Source organism: Bison bison, unplaced genomic scaffold (assembly GCF_000754665.1).
Source record: "Bison bison bison isolate TAMUID 2011002044 unplaced genomic scaffold, Bison_UMD1.0 scf7180017864134, whole genome shotgun sequence".
Taxonomy (NCBI): Eukaryota; Metazoa; Chordata; class Mammalia; order Artiodactyla; family Bovidae; genus Bison; species Bison bison.
The window spans coordinates 8,290,208-8,294,894 of NW_011494706.1; the positions used below are offsets into that span (position 1 = coordinate 8,290,208).

Sequence of the window (4,687 nt, forward strand, 5' to 3'; positions counted from 1 at the left end):
GCCGCGGAAACTTGCGATTCATGAAGCGCGGGCTGCGGGGAGAGCCCGGGTGGCTCGGGAGCGCCGAGGGTCGCGTCCCGCCTTCCTGGCCCTCGGCTAGCTGGCTCCTGGCAAGCGGCGCCGCGCTAGTGGCGGCGGCCGGGTAGAGCGCGCAACTCTCGGCAACCCAGCAGCCTCGGCTCCCCCCTGAGCCTCCGCCTCCTCCTCCGCCGCCGCCGCCTGACCATTTGTGTCAATCCCTCAACTCGCTCGCTCTCCTCTCCCTCGCGCGCCCTCCGACCGGTTTCCAGGCGCCCCGCAGTCTGTCTTTCACCAGGAGGGAGGAGCCTTGAAACCGACGCGGAACTGGAGGCTCAGGGACCGTCGCCCAATCGCTGCACTGGCTTCCCGGCGCAAAGGGCCCCAGCCGCCTGCTTCCCAGAGCGAAAGTCGGCGGCGGGCGGGAGAAGGAGGAGGCGGGAGGGGGAGCGGTGGCCGAGGCACCGCTCCGGCACAAAGAGTGGGTTTGCTATGAAGCGGGACAGGCTTGGTTGCTTTTGCTTTTGCGGAAGAAAGGGCGCGGACAAGTAGGAGAATGGTCCCATATGCTGCTGGAGATAATGAATAGGAGTCGGCCGACCGCGCGATTTAGCTTTTCTTTTCTTTTATCCATTTTCGTGTTTAAAAATCCTGCTCTGAACGCTGGTTACAAACAGCAGACCGAGCACTTCGATCCGAATAGATTCCTTTGACTTAAGGAACGCACGGCTTCCTTCGAGTTTGTATCTGTCGAGGTTTTATTTAAAATATTACTCTCAAATCCTAGAGCTCTCAGGCTGGGCTTGGCGGGCTTTGGGCGCGCCGTTTCCCCCAAGAAGTTCGCCGGATCGCCGTCAGATGAAAAACCACCACAACCAAACACAAACTTCGATAGCATTTAAAAAGTAAAGCCAGATCTACTGTCCGCTGTTACTATCTTTTCTGTAGTCAAACTCCTTTTTTCTCCTTTTTATCAATCCAGAAACAGAAGCAAAGGGAAACTACCCATTAAATATTTCGAGAGAAAAACTTGAGAGCCCTACCAAGGAGGAGAGAGTTCTGGATGCCTGAGACTCCAGAGGGGGTTCAGGGCAAAGCTGGGCTTGGGGGCAGCCTGGACCCTGGGGAGCTTCAGGGAGGCTTCCACAGGCCGGTACGCCCACGGCTCCGGGGGAAGTGTGCAAGGGTCAGACCTGGGCCAGTTGGGTTGGGCTGCAGAATGGTGTTCCACTCAGACGGAGAACAGCGGGATGCCAGTTCAAAAAAACAAAACAATTCAGCCCACTTACATCCTTGTTGTTGTTTTCCTGTAAGATATTTTAAAGTAATGGTCTAACCAGTGACTCAGTTTTATCAATAAAATGCCACCGTATCATTAATTCTACCTAGGTTTTGTGGGCCTATGATTAGACTGTCTCTTGGGATCCTTTCCTACAGTTATTTTCTGTCTTTTGTTTATCCATTCATTTGTTTAATAAATACTTACCAAGCTCCTATTGTCCTAGAAGCACTGTTAGGTAGTAGAATACACAGATAGGCCAGACCTGGCCTAGCCTTACAGGTAGCAGAGTGCAGCAGGGCACAGAGATGAAGATCAGTTCTCTAAATGCACATCCCTAAGCTGAAGTCCATGGGTCTCTAAGAGTTGGACAGGACTGAATGACTTCACTTTCACTTTTCACTTTCATGCATTGGAGAAGGAAATGGCAACCCACTCCAGTGTTCTTGCCTGGAGAATCCCAGGGACGGTGAAGCCTGATGGGCTGCCGTCTATGGGGTCACACAGAGTCGGACACGACTGAAGTGACTTAGCAGCAGCAGCAAGCTGAAGGAGGGGCTTTCCTGGTGACTCAGATGGTAAAGAATCCGCCTGCATTGCAGGAGACCTGGGTTCCATCCCTGGATGGGGAAGATCCCCTGGAGGATGGCATGGCAACCCATTCCAGTATTCTTGCCTGGAGAATTCCATGAACAGAGGGGCCTGGGGGCAATACAGTCCATGGGTCGCAAAGAGTCAGACACGACTGAGCCACTAAACACACACAAGCTCAAGGAACACAGGAGAGTAGCCAGCCAGTGGAAAAGGTGGGGAGGGATCTGATGGTGAGGTAGATGGAAGATGCAAAAGACAGGAGCTCCAAAGTGCTTAAATTGCCAAAGGGGGAGACATGGTGGGTGTGGCTGAGATATTATGGCAAGAGAAAATTTTAGCCCATACTCTAGTCAAAGTTATGGTTTTTCCAGTAGTCATGTATGGATGTGAGAGTTGGACTATAAAGAAAGCTGAGCACTGAAGAATTGATGCTTTTGAACTGTGGTGTTGGAGAAGAGAGTCCCTTGGACAGCAAGGGGATCCAACAAGATCATCCTAATGGAAATCAGTCCTGAATATTCATTGGACTGATGCTGAGGCTGAAACTCCAATGCTTTGGTCACCCGATGCAAAGAACTGACTCATTTGAAAAGACCCTGATGCTGGGAAAGATTGAAGGTGGGAGGAGAAGGGATGACAGGATGAGATGGTTGGATGGCATCACTGACTCAATGGACATGAGTTAGAATGAGCTCCAGGAGTTGGTGATGGACAGGGAGGCCTGGCGTGCTGCCGTCCATGGGGTCACAAAGAGACATGACTGAGCGGCTGAACTGAACTGAAAACATTTGGGCTAAATTATACAGACAGAAAGGAGCTGTGGAGGCTGACTTTTCCCCACATGAGTGGGGAGTGGCTTCAGGGGTGGCTGAACAATATTGTTATAATTCATATCTGTTTGATATGTTAAGTTCAACTAAAATATAGCTTTTTCTTTTCTTTTTTAAACAGCAGTGCTCCTCAAACTGTGATCTCTGAACTAGCAGCAGCCCTTGGGAACTTGTTAAAAATTCAGATTCTCTTGCCCCACCTAGGCCTTCCTGAGTCTGACATCCAGGTGAGTCTGACGCTAGAGAATAACTGTTGTGTTCTTTTCTATACTGAACACTTTATTAAACATTTGATGTCAACTCCATTTTAAAATTGTCATAGTAGTTGATACTAAATGGTAATTTATATTTGGCCTGATCATTTGCTATCTAATCAATTTGGTCTCCAGATCTATGCAGTTGAATTGATCATCTAATTCCTGAGAATGGATCAGACCACAAACCTGCCAAAAGTTGAGATGACTGAACACAAAGCCCTCATTTATAAATCATTTGTTAATAAATCATGAAGCATGAAACTCAACTGGAAGTAAAATTCTTTATTCTCATATAATGCATAGGATGGATCTTAAAAGATAATTCCATCTGGATAACGTTCCCACTGAAAAAAAGCTCAATTCATCAATATTCACAAATACTCTTAAGAGCCCCAGAGTTTTTCTGAGGTTTGCAGTAATTCAACCAGTGGCTTCAGGATGACTGGGGAAGAGGGAACCTGGGGCAGTGTCATTGGGAAGCTTAAACATTAGTCTAGACAGTACTTCCATGTGGTAAAGAATCTGCCTTGCAACTCTGGTTTGATCCCTGGTTGGGGATTAGATCCCACATGAGGCAGAGCAGCTCAGCCCTCTTGCCATAACTCAAGTCCATTTGCCTCACAGGAATATCCTGGATAATGCAACTAAGATCCGACATAGCCAGATAATAAATTTAAAAAATGAATATTTAAAGAAACAAAAAAACCTTTAGCCTAGATGTAAAGAGTGGCTCAGTGGTAAAGAACCAGCCTGCCAATGCAGGAGACGAAAGAGACATGGGTTCAGTCCCTGGGTCGGGAAGATCCCATGGAGTAAGAAATGGCAACTCACTCCAGTATTCTTGCCTGGGAAATACCATGGACAGAGGAGGGGCAGGCTACAATCCATGGGGTCACAAAGAGTCAGACATGACTTTGCAACTAAACAAGGAAAGGACACTGCTTAAGGTGAGTGTACTTGTACTGCATACTGACGGGACACTGTGAATTTCATCATCACGTATGTTGGTGTCTCTAAAGATTGTGCTGTTGTATCTTTGCCTGTTAAAATGATGTGTATTTGTCTCAGATACATATGTTATTATTTTTCAAATATTCATGGATGTAGTAAATTTTTAAAGTTCATATTTGTCTTAAACCATTTCTGGATTTCTAGTATTTTTAAAAGAAAATGCAACAGGTATCATAATGTGCTGTACAACAGGTATCATATGGGAATGAGAGTCTGTGTGTCTGTGTGTGTGTTGGCAATAATTCATGAAAAATGATATTGAACAGGAGGTTGGGAAGCACAGGTGCTCTCTGAGGTCCTTTGAGCACTCACGGTACATAGCCGTTCATTTTCTCCCCCAGCATCCTGTTCCACAAGCCTCCCAGGGACCCTTTTTCTCTAGCTTCCCGCCCTGATGCTCTTTCTTCCCCTGACAGCATCCCATGCTTAGAAACTGTATCAAGCCATGTTTCTTCTGCCACTCCTCCTGTGTAAAGATGTCTCTGTCTTATGTTCTATTCTCTCAAGGTCATTTTTGGTGACCGGGCTTGGGAAAAATGAATTTATTCTACTGTACTACTTACCAAGAAGCATCACATGCATTAAACGTCCACCATCACTCCAAGCGCTTCCTCTTCTCCCCAGCGGGGTGGGGCACAGGGAGTTAGGCAGAAGGCAGTTCTGTTCCCCACAGTAGGTCACACTGTACTGCTTCCAAA

The 4,687-nt window shown here is 47.4% G+C and overlaps 1 long non-coding RNA gene across 1 annotated transcript; it reads left to right on the top strand.

Moving 5' to 3' along the window:
* The first annotated feature begins 2,842 nt into the window (after positions 1–2,842).
* Positions 2,843–3,244, top strand: LOC104988471. Its single transcript, XR_825242.1, has 2 exons — positions 2,843–2,948; positions 3,111–3,244. It is a non-coding gene; the product is annotated as an uncharacterized LOC104988471 (long non-coding RNA).
* Positions 3,245–4,687: the final 1,443 nt, after the last annotated feature.